This window comes from Phocoena phocoena, chromosome 11, assembly GCF_963924675.1.
Source record: "Phocoena phocoena chromosome 11, mPhoPho1.1, whole genome shotgun sequence".
Lineage (NCBI taxonomy): Eukaryota > Metazoa > Chordata > Mammalia > Artiodactyla > Phocoenidae > Phocoena > Phocoena phocoena.
The window spans coordinates 8,156,498-8,172,502 of NC_089229.1; the positions used below are offsets into that span (position 1 = coordinate 8,156,498).

Here is a 16,005-nt window from a genome sequence, read left to right on the forward strand (position 1 = left end):
TGCTTTTGTTGCCTGTGCTTTTTTTTTTTTTAAATAAATTTATTTTTTTTAATTTTTAGCTGTGTTTGGTCTTCGTTGCTGCGTGCGGGCTTTCTCTAGTTGCAGCGAGCGGGGGCTACTCTTCGTTGCAGTGTGCAGTCATGTTATTGTGGTGGCTTCTCTTGTTGTGGAGCACGGGCTCTACGTGCGCGGGCTTCAGAAGTTGTGGCACATGGGCTCAGTAGTTGTGGCTCTCAGGCTCTAGAGCGCAGGCTCAGTAGTTGTGGTGCACGGGCTTAGTTGCTCCGCAACATGTGGGATCTTCCTGGATCAGGGCTCGAACCTATGTCCCCTGCATTGGCAGGCAGACTCTAAACCACTGCGCCACCAGGGAAGTCCCCAGTGGATTTATTTTTCAGCTCTCTATTCTATTCCACTAATCTGTTTGCCTGCCTTTATGCCACTACCATATACTGTTTTAATCACTGTAGCTTTATAATATATTTTGAAATCAGGAAGTGTGATACCTCCAGCTTTATTCTTTTTCAAGATTGTTTTGGCTATTTGGTGTCTTTTGTGGTTCAGTATGAAGTTTAGAATTGTTTTTTCCCTTTCTATAAAAAATACCATTGGGATTTAGATAGGGATTGCATTGAATCTGTGATCTCTTTGGGTAGTGTGGACATTTAAACAGTATTAAGTCTTCCAATCCATGAACATGAGACAGCTTTCCATTTGTTTGTATCTTTAATTTCTTTTGTCAGTGTTTTATTGTTTTCAGTGTACAAGTCTTTCACTTCCTTAGTTAAATTTGTTTCTTATTGTTTTATTCTTTCTGATGCTATATTGTAAATGGGATTCTTTCCTTAACTTCCTTTTTAGATAGTTTATTAGTGTATGTTGATTTTTGTATCCTGCAACTTTACTGAATTTGTTAGTTCTAATAGTTTGGGGTTTTTTCGTGGAGTCTTCAGGGTTTTCTATATATAAAAATATGTCTGTAAACAGGAACAGTTTTACTTCTTCCTTTCTGATTTGGTTGCCTTTTATTTATTTATTTTTCCTTGCCTAATTGCTTTGGCTGAGACTTCTGGTACTCTTTTAATTAGAAATGGTGAGAGTGGGCATCCTTGCCTTGTTCCTGATCTTAGTGTCCAGTTTCAGTGTTTCACTGTTGAGTATGATATTAGCTATGGGGTTTTTCTATATGGCTTTTGTTATGTTGAGGTAATTTCCATTTATTCCTAGTTTGTTGAGCTTTTTTTTTTTGTGGTATGCGGGCCTCTCACTGCTGTGGCCTCTCCCGTTGCGGAGCACAAGCTCTGGAGGTGCAGGCTCAGCGGCCATGGCTCACAGGGCCCAGCTGCTCTGCAGCATCTGCAGCATGTGCGATCTTCCCGTACCGGGGCACGAACCCGTGTCCCCTGCATCGGCAGGCGGACCCTCAACCACTGCGCCACCGGGGAAGCCCTGTTGAGCTTTTAATTTAATCATGAAAGAGTGTTGGATTTTATCAAATGCTTTTTCTTCATCTATTGAGATGATCATGTGATTTTTATTCTTCATTATGTTAACACAGTGTATCATATTAATTGATTTGTGTATGTTGAACCATCCTTGCATCCCAGAAATAACCAAATCTGACTGTTTGACTATCTGCTCCACTACTGCTCTTGTCTAAGCCACCTTTATTTCTCTCTTAGACTTCTCCAGTAGCCTCCTAATTGCAATCCCTGTTTCCTCTCATGTTCTACCCCCATCCAGCTCTGTTCTCCTTCCCACTGTCTGAATGATGATTTTATTTATTTATTTTTTTTGCGGGGGTGATCTTAGTTCCCCAGTCAGGGCTTGAACCCAGTCCCTCGGCAGTGAAAGTGCGGAGTCCTAATAACCACTGGACTGCCAGGGAATTCCCTGAATGATGATTTTTAAATGTTATTCCGGTCACAGTATCCCACTGACTATTGCTTTTTGTTATAAATCTAGCCTATATGTTTTTTTAAAGGCTTATATAATTTAATAAAAATTAAAAGTTAAGGTAATCACTGATTTCATACATCTAGAACAAGTTATATCATGGAGCCCTCTTGCTCAGTAGCGTTGAGGCTTAAACAGAATCTTCTCATCCCTGTTTGCTCATTTGCTGTTCTCGCAGTCCTGCTGTATTCAGTTTAATTCCAGTGTATCACTTAGCCCCTTTTTGTATCTACTCTTCCTTTCAGATTGGCAGAGATGGTAGCTGCTCTTCATTTTGTTGTAACTTCTTTTGGAGAGGGAGTGGTAAGCCAATACGAGAGCAGATTTCGCATTTTATTTTATTTTATTTTATTTTATTTTATTTTTTGCGGTACACGGGCCTCTCACTGTTGTGGCCTCTCCCGTTGCGGAGCACAGGCTCCGGACGCACAGGCTCAGCGGCCATGGCTCACGGGCCTAGCCGCTCTGCAGCATGTGGGATCTTCCCGGACCGGGGCATGAACCCTTGTCCACTACATCAGCAGGCGGACTCCCAACCACTGCGCCACCAGGGAAGCCCGAGATTTCGCATTTTAAAAGACAGGATAGCGTGCTGAATCAAATATCCCAGAATCCTCCATATCTGTTTAATTATTTGTTTACAGAAAATGAATATGGTTGTGTGGAAATGCTGAGTTGGGAGTCAGCAGGTTGGGGTTCTCCTCCTGGCTTTGCCACTAATTCATTTGGTAACATTGAGCAGATTGCTTATAACTCTTCTGAGCTTTAGTTTCTTCATCATCTGAAATCACTGAATACTGTAGATTTCTTCAAACCCTAAAATTCACCAATTCTACCACCGTTTGACAAGGTTTTGAGACAAAGAGTCTCTTTCTCTACTCAGCCATCCTGAATCTGAATGCCTAGAAGAAGGAAAATAAGTTTTAATTTATCACACTTGATGGGAATATTTTCAGAATTGTGGTTATAAAATAGTATAAACATATAAAATACAGCAGATAACAAATAATTATATATACTCCTGGGGGGTGAAAAATGTAGATAAGCAGTTCCTTTCTGTGCACTTTCTGTGAATTGCTCTGTAGTCATGATTGTATGATCTGCTTTAAAGAGTCTTTTGGGCTCTGCTTTACTATGTTTTCCTTGAGTCACAAGGCTCATTTCTTGCGCCATTCTCTTTGTATTATGTTTTGTGCCTGGAGTGTACGTAATTCAGCCAGAGGTACGTAATTCAGCCAGAGGTACGTAATTCAGCCAGAGGTAAAGCTGGAGAATTCATTGCTTTGAGAGTGGGAAACCCTCCACTTACATCCTGAGGCAGTTTTGCAGGAGAATTCAGCACCAGAAAAGATAAGGATACCAAAGTTATGACCGCCCTGTTTGCCACTGCTGTTACATAGGGAGCTAAGGTTTCCTTATTACACCTTTTGTTTTTCATCAAACATTGTAGCTTTCTCTGAGATGCTAGTGAGCTGTCCTGTGACTATATTTGCTTTCAAGTTATCAGGAAGATTGGTGGACATTCATTAACGTCCTATGAAAATAGGCAAAACAAGATTCTGGTGTTTTAATGAGTAGAATTGTTTGGTGGCACTCAGAGTCTTCAGGCTCTTGCACAGCCCTATTTGTTAAAGGCTTTTTACCTCATTTGGTAAAAGAGATAGAACATGTGCCCTAAAATCTATTAGCTGCTTTAGTCCAGTGAGGCACTTACCATTGCAGTGCCTAATGAAGGGCACTGTACTGTGTTCAGCTCACCCCCATGTACTCATAGCCAGATTACCGTCAGCCTTTTTTCAAACAGAAAGAACAGTGATGTGCATGCTGTGTGTCTCTGTAACACAATGAACTGAGTTTTGGGCAAATATAGTCTCAAAGGAACTTATGGTATTCATATGTTGTTAGGTAGGTTTACCCTGATCTGTGAACAAATCGTGACTTTTTCTAAGGAAGTCAAAGTTAGATTAGACTGCCTTGCATCACAGAGGGTGTGTGTGTGTGTGTGTGTGTGTGTGTGTGTGTGTAAGAGTTAAAAGCTTTATTCTGTGGCTAAATTAAAGGAAGTGACCTAGGGACATTTTTTAGACTGAATAAGAGTAAATTGATGAATTTCTCTATAGAAAGTAGATTAGTGGTTGCTGGGTGCGGGAGGAGGGGGAAATAGAGAGTGACTACTAACAGGTGTGAAGTTTCTTTTTAGGGTGATGAAAATGTTCTGGAATTAGATAGTGGTGATGGATGCACAGCTTTGTGAATATACCAAAGACCACTGAATTGTCCACTTTAAAAGGGTGAATTTTATGGTATGTGAATTACATCCCAGTAATGCTGTTCTATTATTATTTTTTTTAAAGGACTAAATTATCTGTTTATGGGTAAGATATCTCTCTTTTTTTGCTGGATAGAGCTGTGTGAAATTCTAACACATGGGACGTTTTTATTAAAGATAGCATGTATCATCCTTTTTCTAAAGGCTATGCCAACTTGAAAATCCTAATTATAAAGAAAAATTCTGTTTTATTGAAAGACTGAATGTGAAATTTAAAATTCTGTAGTATATGACTATGGGTGAACATGGGAAAGGAGTAAGTTGTGTATTTCATATATGTAATGATCTAGAAATAGAAACATTACAAAAGAGAAAGCACATTTGTCTAATAAAGCTATAAAAATTGGCTCATTCTCAAATAATGAGATACTATTTCACACACTTCGATTGTGCAGATGTATCTAAAGTTTAATACTACCAGTTGTTAACAAGGCTGTGGGGAAGAGAAACCCTAATACACTGTAGAAGGATGTGTAATTTTTGGCAAGATTTTGTGAAGTTGAAAATAAATATATCCTATGAACCAGCAGTTAAAGGGATGTAACTCTACAGAGTTACATATGCAAAAGGAAACATGTACAAGCATTTTTATTTCAGTCAAATTTGTAATAGGAAAAATTTAGAAACAAATTATCCAACTACAGAGGAATGGATAATAAAGCAGTAGTATTTTAATGCAATTTATTATTGTTATACAGTCAGAACGACAAACCAGGTTCACCTGTGTCTACATATATAAATCCTGGAAACATTTTGTTGAGAAAAAAAGAAAGCAAGTTACAAAAAGTTAAATGTGATACCACTTGATAGTTAAAGACAAAATAAAATAATCTGTGTTGTCTGTGGATCCATACATATGCTGCAAATTTATTTTTAAAAAAGATGAAAAAAAAAAAAAAGAAAAGAAAAGATGGATTAGGGGCTTCCCTGGTGGCACAGTGGTTAAGAATCCGCCTGCCAGTGCAGGAGACACGGGTTTGAGCCCTGGTCCTGGAGAATCCCACATGCCGCGAAGCAACTAAGCCCATGTGCCGCAACTACTGAGGCTGTGCTCTAGAGCCTGCGTGCCACAACTACTGAAGCCTGCACGCCTAGAGCCTGTGCTCCGCAACAAGAGAAGCCACCGCGATGAGAAGCCTGTGCACCGCAATGAATACTAGCCCCCGCTCACCACAACTAGAGAAAGCCTGCGTGCAGCAACAAAGACCCAACGCAGCCAAAATAAATAAATTAATTAATTAAAAAAATATGGATTAGAAGAAGATGTATTAATTTCGGCAGGATTGTTACTTTTGACGGGGCAGAGCAGACAGTGGAATGAGCAGGGAAACCAAGTTACCTCCAGTTTTCTATTTCATAAAAAATTCTGGGGCTACCCTGGTGGCACAGTGGTTAAGAGTCTGCGTGCCGATGCACGGGACACAGGTTCGTGCCCCAGTCTGGGAAGATCCCACATGCCGCGGAGCGGCTGTGCCTGTGAGCCATTGGCCGCTGAGCCTGCGCCTCTGGAGCCTGTACTCCTCAATGGGAGAGGCCACAACAGTGAGAGGCCCGCGTACAGCCAAAAAAAAATTCTGAAGCCAATATGGCAGTATGTTATAATTGTTATATTTGAGTTTGTTATATTACACTTTTCTGTATTTTAAATTCTTTCACAACTAAAAATAAAAAATAAAAGTGAAAAAAATCATACAGCATTGGTTTAAAAAAAAATCAGTCAGCCTACACATTTTTCCTCAAATATTTTCTTATTTATATTCATAGAAATGATTCATACTAATGGTCATGAATATTAGTTTTTGAAGAAGTGCAGAAATTGTAAGTGCTATGGGTTATTTCATATTTTTATTTTAAAATCCTCATATCCATATTTTGATATTTTTTCCTTGATTGAAATATGCTTGATCAACACTGTAGCATTATACAATAGCACATTAGTTATTGGCATGGTTGAGTTCTTATAAAATGTGCACGGGTTTTTATGTTTTATAGTTAGGACTTAGCTTTTCATCTATGACAGCACCTGTGTGTTTTAGTAGTGGTGTGAGAATGCTGCTTAGGAAGGGTCACAGGTCTCCCTTCAGATGTTCTTTCACACACTTTGAGTCTAAGGAAGCTGTCAACTAGTATGATATTGGCAGGCACTAATGACTTCAAAGTTTATTTGTTATTAATATTATTATTTTTTATAAACATTTACTGTATATAATAAGAAAGTGTAAAAAAAAAAAAAAAAAAAAAAAGAAAGTGTAAATCACCAGATGGAAGTGTACTTCTGAACTCTTTAGAACTTTTTGCAACTGAACAATGGAGTAGGGGGATAGATGATGATAATTATTTTAGCTGCTCATCTTAAACAAACCTTAGAGAAATAGCACAAGATATGCATGCCTTTATGAGACTTGAGAATTCCGCAGTTTTTATCTTTTAAGTAGCAGACTTGGCTCTGGATAGTCTCCCTAACAATAACAGTTTCCTTCCTGTCATTCTTAGAGGTAAGGATGTGACTAGGATCTCTTCTGTTTAGTATAGAAAATGTTCCCTTCCTAGTTTCACTTTTTTCCAAGAAATGATTGAGTTTTTGTATTTTAGAATGAGTTTTCAAGTTAGACTTTCCCCTGCAGCAGTTTTGTGTTTTTTAAAATTGTGGTGTAATTGACATATAACATTACATTAGTTTCAGGTGCACAACATAATGATTCGATATCTGTATATATTGTGAAATGAACACCTCAGTAAGTCTAGTTAACATCTGTCACCACACATAGTTACAGATTTTTTTTCTTGTGATGAGAACTTTTAAGATTTACTCTCTTAGTGACTTTCAAATATGCAGCACAGTATTAACTACAGTCACCATTGCTGTACATTACATCCCCTGACTTATTTCTTTTATAACTGGAAGTTTGTACTTTTTGACTCCCTTTACCCATTTTGCCCACCCTTTCACCCCACTTTTGGCACTTGCCAACCTGTTCTTTGTATCTGTAAGCTCGCTTTTTTGTTTTGTTCTGTTTTTTAAAGATTCCACATGTAAGTGAGATCATATGGTATTTGTCTTTCTCTCTCTGACTTATTTCACTTAGCATAATGCCCTCAGGGTCCATCCATGTTGTCACAGATGGCAAGATTTCATTCTTTTTTATGGCTGAGTAATATTCCATTGTATATTTTTACCACATTTTCTTTATCCACTCATCCATTGATGGACACTTAGGTGTTTCCATGTCTTGGCTATTGCAAAAATTGCTGCAGTGAACATGAGGGTGTATGTATCTTTTCAAGTTAGTGTTTTTGTTTTCTTTGGATAAATACCCAGAAATGGAATTGCTGGATCATATGTTCTGCTTTTAATTTTTAGGGGAACCTCCATACTGTTTTCCACAGTGGCTGCACCAATTTACATTCCCACCAGCAGAGCACTAGGGTTCTCTTTTCTCCACATCTTCACCAGTACTTGTTATTCCTTAATTTTTTGATGATAGCCATTCTGACAGGTGTGAGGTGATGTCTCATTGTGGATTTGATTTGCATTTCCCTGATAATTAGTGATGTTGAGCATCTTTTCATGTACTTGTTGGCCATCTATATGTCTTCTTTGGAATAATGTCTATTCCAATAACGCCCTTTTTTTAATCAGTTTTTTTTTTTGCCTTTTTTTTTTTTTTTTTACTATTGAGTTGAGTGAGTTCTTTATATATTTTGAATATTAACTCCTTATCAGAGATGTGATTTGCAGTCATTTTCTCCCATTCAGTAGGTTGCCTTTTCAATTTGTTGGTAGTCTCCTTTGCTTTGCAAAAAGAAGCTTTTTATTGATCGTTTTTGTGTAGTTCCACTTACTTATTTTTGCTTTTGTTGTCTTTGCTTTTGGTGTCAAATCCAAAAATGTAATTGCCAAAGCCAGTGTCACGGAGCTTACCGCCTGTGTTTTCTTCTAGGAGTTTTATGGTTTCAGGTCTTACATTCAAGTCTTTAATCCATTTTGAGTTGATTTTTGTGTTTGGTGTAAGGTGGTGGCCCAGTTTAATTCTTTTGCATGTGGCTGTCCAGTTTTCACAGCAGCATTTATTCCAGAGACTGTCCTTTCCCCACTGCACATTCTTGGCTCCTTTAGGGCAGTGTTTTTTTGAGCTGGGGTATGTGGGTGGGGGAGAGTAGTGCTATTGAAAAGATCATGAACTCTGAGGAATTTTTCAGGACAGTAATTTAAAGAGATCAGATTTAGATTCAGCAGGAATGGTTTTCTCTGTCTCTGCTCTTTCCTTTTCTGCATAGCTTTTGAAGGCATTTCAGTACTCTAGAGATACTTAGAAGTGTTTACATAAATATGCCATGTTTGGGGCCAAGGTGGTGTTTTATTTATTTTGCTGCATTTGGTCATTATCAACTAAAATGGTTAATGTCTACTGTATACACAACATTGTTTAAAGATGTCCTCTCCCCCACTCCAAAATGAGGTCCTTCAAGTTAGAAACACACTCATGTCAGGAATGTTTGGGCTTCTCATCTGTAGTCTTCTGTTTCATTAATTATCTTAATGGTGACAGAAAACAAACTACTTTAGTTAAATGTTATATTGGAGTTTTTTCCCAGTAGACATTTTTGTATTTTTAAAGATACACTTAACACATTGAAAGTAGGGATCTTGTCGTGTGCAAAGAAAATTTGTGTAATCTCCCCAAACTCCATTTTTGGGATTATTTGAAGTTTAAGCCAAAACCTGACTTGGAAACATAGTTTTTCTAGGGCATTACAGATTTCTACCATCATTTAGAATCTCTTGGATTGTCCCATTGAAAGGTGGGAAAAGTAAGTTTATGGTATAAGTGGAAAACTTTTATGCCATAAAAGGTCTATCAGGGGCTTCCCTGGTGGTGCAGTGGTTGAGAGTCTGCCTGCCGATGCAGGGCACATGGGTTCGTGCCCTGGTCCGGGAAGATCCCACATGTCGCGGAGCGGCTGGGCCCGTGAGCCATGGCCGCTGAGCCTGCGCATCTGGAGCCTGTGCTCCGCAACGGGAGAGGCCACAACAATGAGAGGCCAGCGTACTGCAAAAACAGAACAAAACAAAACAAACAAACAAAAAAAACCAAAAGGTCTATCAGCATTCACCCAAAAGTTACTGAGATCAGTAACTTATCGAAGAGCACCTTGTTCTTTTTTTTTTTTTTAATTTACTTCTATTACTTGTTGCCAGAATGCTATTTAAGAATGCTACCAAAGAATATCACTGGAGTATATTTAAATGAGAGAAATTGCTTAAAAATAGTATTTGTTGAGTTCTTACTCTGTGTCAGCATTGTTATAAGTGTTTCTCATGTATTATCTCATTTATCTTTGGGGTAACTCTGTGAGCATCATTATTATCTCCATAAGGATTACTAGCCTAAGGTCACACAGCCTAGTAAGTGGTAGTGTAGACATGTAAAATCAGGCCCTTTGACTAAAATACTCATGTTCTTTATCACCATATTGGTTTAATAAAGTCACCATAGGTTGTTTATATCAACCGAATTTCAAGTAGTTGAGCTATAGAGATACCTGCAAAACAAATACTTTTAAAAAATTGGACTATTTTTAAATAATATTTTTTCAGTTTAAAATTTACCCTAAAGTGAATATATTTTTTTGTGAAAAATATTTGAACACATCTCAATATTTTGTATCTAAATCTAGCACTTTGACTTATATAGGTCTATATTAGGTAGCTAATTAAACTATTCCACCTATTTATTGAGCAGTTGAACGTCTTCTATACAAGGCCCTGTACTAGCTAGTTGGGAACAAAATGGAGAAGGGAGTTAACATTTATTGTACACTTGTTATATTTCGGTTGGTCTTCAGGTCTTCATCTCATTAATCCATACAGTAACCCTGTTAGGTAGGTGTTATCCTCATTTTATAGCACAGAAGACTGAGGCATAGAGAATTGAAGTTCTTGTAACCTAAATGGCAGCTCTAGAATTGGAACCTAAGTCTACCTGACAAAAAAAATCCATGCTCCTTTTCTGACTCACTGTGCTGCTTTGTGTGTGAATATGTGTTCCCTGTTTCTAAGAGATTATAGTCTAGTCCAAGGGTTCACAAGATGGACTGCTGGGGGTCCCTGATTCACTTTCAAAACTGTCTTTGTAATAATACTAAGATACTATTTCTCAGTTCACTGTGTTGATATTTGCATTGACGATGTAAAAGCAATGGTGGGTAAGACTGCTGGCATCTTAGCATGAATTGAGGGAGTGGCCCCAACTGTACTCAGAGTTGTTGTATTTTTTTTTTTTAACCACTGTGCACTTACAGGGAAAGAAAAAAGTAGTTTCACTTTACAAATGTCCTTGATGAAGCCGTATGACTTTTTATTTTATTAATTTTGGACCCTCTAGTGTATATACCTTTTTAAAAAAATTGAGATATAAATCACACATAAAATTCACCTTTTAAAAGTGCACAATTCCTTGGTTTTTAGTATATTTACAAGATTGTACAACTATCGCCACTATCCAATTCTAGAACATCTTTATCACCCCCAAAAGAAACCCATTTTTTTTTTTTTTTCGGTACGCGGGCCTCTCACTGTTGTGGCCTCTCCCGTTGCGGAGCACAGGCTCCAGATGCGCAGGCTCAGCGGCCATGGCTCACAGGCCCAGCCGCTCCGCGTCACGTGGGATCTTCCCGGAGCGGGGCACGAACCTGTGTCCCCTGCATCGGCAGGCAGACTCAACCACTGCGCCACCAGGGAAGCCCAGAAACCCAATATTTATTGGCAGTTACTCCTCATTCTCCTCTGACCCCCAGCACCAGGCAAATACTAATCTACTTTTTGTCTCTATGGATTTTCCTCTTCTGTATTATTCCATTTATATGGAATGTATGTGGTCTTCCGTGTCTGGCTTCTTTCACTTAATATTACTGTTTTCAAGGTTCATCCGTGTAGTAGCCGTTGCTTCATTCTTTTTTTAAAAACACCTTTAATGAGATATAATTCAAATACTGCACAATTCACCCATTTAAAGTGTACAATTCAGTGTTTTTTAGTATATTCACAGGTATGTGCAACCATTACTGCAGTTGATGTTAGAACTGTTTTATCACCTAAAAGAAACCTGTACCATTTGGTTATCACTGTCTTCCAGTCTCTCTCCCCCTCTTTCCAAATAAAGAACCACTAATTTACTTTCTACCTATAGATTTCCCTATTCTGGACTTTCATATGAATGGACTCGTATAATATGATTTCCAGTTTCTCCACATCCTCACCAATACTTGTTATAATATGACTTTCTGATTCTGGCTGTCCTAATAGGTGTGAAGTAGTGTCTCATATTCCCTAATGACGTTGGGTGTCATTTCATGTGCTTATTGGCTATTTATACACCTTCTTTGGAGGAGTGTATATTCAAAACGTTTGCCCATTTTAAAATCGGGTTATTTGCCCTTTTATTGCTGAATTATAAGAGTTCTTTATATATTCTGGTGCCAACCTTTTTGGCACCAGGGACCGGTTTCGTGCAAGACAGTTTTTCTGTGGACGGTGCGGGGGAGGAGGGATGGTTCAGGCAGTAATGCGAGAGATGGGGAGCAGCAGATGAAGCTTTGCTCGCTTGTCCACCGCTCACCTCCTGCTGTGCGGCCTAGTTCCTAACAGGCTGCGGACCCATTCTTTTGGGAGAAATCACTTCTTGATAGTATCACTTGATGCACAGAATTTAAACATTTTGATGGTCCACTTTATTTTATTCTTTGGTTGTGCTTTAGGTATCATACCTAAGAAATTGTTGTTTAATTGAAGGTATGAAGATTTATACCTATGTTTTCTTGTAAAAAGTTTATTTTTTATTTTTTTGCTGTAAGCGGGCCTCTCACTGTTGTGGCCTCTCCCGTTGTGGAGCACAGACTCCGAACGCGCAGGCTCAGCGGCCATGGCTCACGGGCCCAGCCGCTCCGCGGCATGTGGGATCTTCCTGGACCCGGGCACGAACCCATGTACCCTGCATTGGCAGGTGGCCTCTCAACCACTGCGCCACCAGGGAAGACCAAAAGTTTATATTTTTAACTCTTACACTTAGGTCTTTGATCCACTTTGAGTTAATGTTTATAAATGGTGTTGAAGTAGGGGTCCATCTTCATTCTTTTCATGTGGATATCCAGTTGTCCCAGCACCGTTTGTTGAAAAGATTATTCTTTCCCTCCTTGAACTGTCTTGGCATTAATTGTTCATCAGTTTGATCCAGTTAAATTTGGACTGGGGTAATTTTTTAGGCCCAGCCTTTGTGGTTTGATCTGACCCCAGAAGAGGCTCTTCTTTGCTGTCTCTTGCCCTGGTTCTTACTAGTGAGTTACCTGGCCTGTGGTTTAGTTTGTTGCTCCTGATTAAGAGGAGCTACTTTTCAAGAACCTCCTTAGGCCTGAATTTCTCTACAGTCTGTCTCAAATAAAGCCAGTTTCTTTGGGGAGAGCTTTGGAGCTTTCTTTTCTTATGTACTACTTCACCCTCTGGACAGAATCTCTGAGTCATTACTCTGGATGTTGACCAGGGTGGTAGCTTTTTGTCTAATTGTCTTGTCTCTCCTGGCATGGAACCTTTGCCCTGTGAATTGGGGAGAATACAGTCTGGACCCCAGGATTCTTGGATGGCTGTATCTTGGATACAGCCTCTGTCCTATGGATGGGTGCTGGGTAGAGGAAGAGGCCCATTATCTCCTGGTCCTGCTCACCAGGAATTTAGCCTTTTCAGTGGAGTTGTAGAAGATGAGAAATCGTGGTGACCTGCTCCTTCTGGTGATTGGTTGGGAGCTGAGGAGAGAAGGAGTGCCTTCTTAGTCACACCCACCTGGAGCGAAGCTCCAATCAAGCTAACTGCGCAGTAGTGGATTGTGGCTCAGATGCCACAGATGTTCACTGTTAGCACGTTTTAGTAGATTCTCTTGAATAAATACTTCTTTATTTGCTGTATGGCTCTAGGACCATTTCCAGAGAATTAATTTTTCTTTTTAGTAGTTTTCACCAGCTTTGCTTATTTTCCAGGGAAGTTTGTCCTTGGAGCCTCTCATGCTAAGATCCCAGAAGTGGAAATCCGTAATTTACACTCTGGTTGGGATTAATATCAACTTAATTTCAATAGTATACAACAATTTCGCTCCTGTATAGTTCTGTTCCCCCCTCCCTTTTGCTGTTAATGTCGCAAGTGACAACCCAGATTTATAATTCTTACTTTATGCAGTTGTCTTCACAGACAGGAGAAAAAAGAGAAACAAAAATGCATTTATATTGTCTTTTTTGTTTACCTATATAGTTGTCTTTATCTGTGCTCCTTATTTCTTCATGTGGATTTGAGTTACTCTCTAGTGTTTTCTCATTTCAAACTGGAGGACTCCTTTTAGCATTTATTGTAAAGGCAGGTCTACTAGCAACAAATTCTCTCAATTTTGTTTTTCTCAGAATGTCTTAATTTTTCCTTCATTTTTGAAGGATAGTTTTGCTTGATATAGAATCCTTGGTTATTTGAATTGAATATCTCTTGTACATGATGAGTCACTTTTTCTTTCTGCTTTCAGGATTTTCTTTTCTTTCTGTATTTTGAATATGATGTGTCTAGATGTGAATCTCTTTTAGCTTACCCTCCTTGGAGTTCATTGACCTTGTTGAATGTGTAGATTAATGATTTTCATCATATTTAAGAAATTTTCAGCCATTATTTCTTCAAATATTCTTTCTGCCCTTTTTCCCCTCTTCTGGGCCTCCCATTATGCATATGTTGGTAAACTTGATGGTGTTTCATAGGTCTCAAGGGACGTTATCATTTTTCTTTATTGTTTTTTCTTTCATTTCCTCAGATTGGGTAACTTCAAGTTCACTGATTTTTTTTTCTTCTGCCTGGTCAAATCTGCTTGAAACCCTCTGGTGAATATTTCATTTCAGTTATTCTGCCTTTTCAGAATTTCTGTTTGGTTCTTTTTTATAATTTCTAGCTTTTTACTGATATTTTCGATTTGGTGATACATTATTCTCACACTTTCCTTTAGTTTGTAGGTATGGTTTCCTTTAGCTCTTTGAACATATTTGAAACAGCTGATTTAAGATCTTTGTAATAGGTATAACTCCGGGCTTCCTCAGGGATAGTTTCTTTTGCTACCCTCAGCATGTATTTTCTACTTTATAATTTGAAATGACTGTTCAAGCTCCAGCCATACAATCTGTATTCCAGCCATCAGGAAGGAGGAGGAGCTGAAGACATGCTTATTCCCTTTGTACTTCCTAGAAGTTCTATATGATACTTTTGCTTATAGCCCATTGGCCAGAATGTTATCCTGTCATTACACCTAGTTTCAAGGGAGGCTGGGAATTGTAGTCATTAATCTGGGTTGCCATTTGCCTGAGTCTTTTATTACTGAGAAAGAAGAGAAGAATGGATTGGGGGTTATAATTAGGATTTTGGCTTTTTAACTGTAGTCTGCTCCTTTGGTTATTCTAATATATATGCTTACCCTTCTTTTCACATATACAACACATTCACCTCATCCCTAGAGAGACTACCCCAATGTTTCATTTAGTTACTGCATTCAACACAAAGCCCAGGATGTCTGAGTAGTGTGCAATCTTCTCTGGTAGGAATGGTTCAGGGCTTATAAATTAAAGGACAAGGTAACTGCCCCCGAGACAATTAGTATACAATAGGTGTAATAGAAATAGGATGATAGCAATAAAAAATTACCACCTGGAAAATTTCTATCTTTTTATTGATATTCTTTATTTGGTGAGACATGATTCTCATGCTCCCTCTAGTTTTTTAGACGTGGTTTCCTTAGACATGGTTTCAGAAAAGGGGAGACTTGGTAAACATATAAAAGTCTCTGGTCCATAGCAATTATTAAATGCTACTGTGTAGGAAATTTGAAGACTTTCTGTCCTGACAGAGGAATACATTTCTGGATTAAGCATTATTTTTAAGCCTGATGACTCTGGTCTTTTCTTACTTGGATCTGTGCCTTGTCTATCTCCACCCCATCTTAATTTAATGGCAGTCACAGTGAGGCTATCTGAAACAGTTGGCTTGTGTGAGAAGGCAACCCTAAGCACCCCTCCCCACTGCTCCCCCCAACCCCTGTCCGCTTTGTTTTGGCAATTGGGTTCATAGCCTTTATATGGGCAGAGCTCCAGTCCTATGGCTGTTTGGCAGCCACTACTTCAAATATTTATTTATTTATTTAGCTAGCTAGCTAGCTAGCTAGCTAGCTGCACTGGGTCTTAGTTGCGGCGTGCGGGATCTTTGCTGCGGTGTGTGGGATCTTTAGCTGTGGCATGTGGGATCTAGCTCCCCGACCAGGGATAGAACCTGGGGCCACCTGCATTGGGAGCATGGAGTCTTAACTGCTGGACCACCAGGGAAGTCCCTGGCAGCCACTACCTTTAACTGCACCATTTTGGAATACAGAGTGGTTTGCTCTTTCTACCCTATAAGGCTCCAAAGTAAGAGGCTTCTAGTGAACTTAGATTGCAGGCCACAGGAAAGAGTACACCTTCCTTAGCAAGGATATGTTCCTTTTTATCTTTTCTTATTGACTGACTAGCTCTAGTCTGAGTTTTACCTCTCTGATATAATTTTGTCGAAAGTTGCAAGAAGCAGCCAACACAACATTCTGAATCTTTCCCACTATTTCCCTTAAAGCTATAGCATTCCAATATAATCAGGCAGTGCTTTAAAAAAAAAATATTTATTT

General features: G+C 38.9%; 1 protein-coding gene across 1 annotated transcript in view; it reads left to right on the forward strand.

Moving 5' to 3' along the window:
* Window positions 1–16,005, forward strand: part of MRTFA (myocardin related transcription factor A) — a 166,733-nt gene that overhangs the window by 15,814 nt on the left and 134,914 nt on the right. The window lies entirely within an intron of this gene.